Source organism: Anarrhichthys ocellatus, unplaced genomic scaffold, assembly GCF_004355925.1.
Source record: "Anarrhichthys ocellatus isolate YVR2014 unplaced genomic scaffold, GSC_Weel_1.0 scaffold16, whole genome shotgun sequence".
In the NCBI taxonomy this organism is placed as follows: Eukaryota; Metazoa; Chordata; class Actinopteri; order Perciformes; family Anarhichadidae; genus Anarrhichthys; species Anarrhichthys ocellatus.
In genome coordinates, this window is record NW_022280046.1 from 5,345,363 (window position 1) to 5,345,862 (window position 500).

Below are 500 nucleotides of genomic sequence, written 5' to 3' on the forward strand. Positions count from 1 at the left end.
CACACACACACACACACACACACACACACACACACACACACACACACGATTGTTTGTTGCTTTTAGGTAGTACATTTGTAATTGTTTGTTTGTTGATGTATATTATTGATTTATGATCAGTATTATTCAGTAAATAAACTGTTATATTTTAGGGAGCAGTGTTCTGTGATGACGTTGTACATGAGTGTTGTGATAACAGCTGGATGTTATAGTCAGTGCTCGGATTCAAACCTTCACCGTTCTGGATGTGGTAAAAATACTTTGACTATTGACATTTTGAGTGAACACCAATATTGAGACTTTCCACAGTTTGGTTATTGCTCCCTGATCCCAGGGGGGTCCCTGTTATTATTGATATATTTTAAATAATCCTATTGATGTTAATCATTTTATGATTATCAATCATTTAATTTTCATACTGGCCAGTAACCAAATCCGCTCCTGCCAGATCCAAACACACGTATATCTACATAGGTCTGTATGTGTCACGATAACGAGGT

The 500-nt window shown here is 36.4% G+C and overlaps 1 protein-coding gene across 1 annotated transcript in view; it reads right to left on the minus strand.

The window, feature by feature from the left end:
• Positions 1-500, minus strand: part of LOC116388233 (zinc finger protein 239-like) — a 4,576-nt gene that overhangs the window by 3,254 nt on the left and 822 nt on the right. The gene's annotated exons all lie outside the window — the stretch shown is intronic.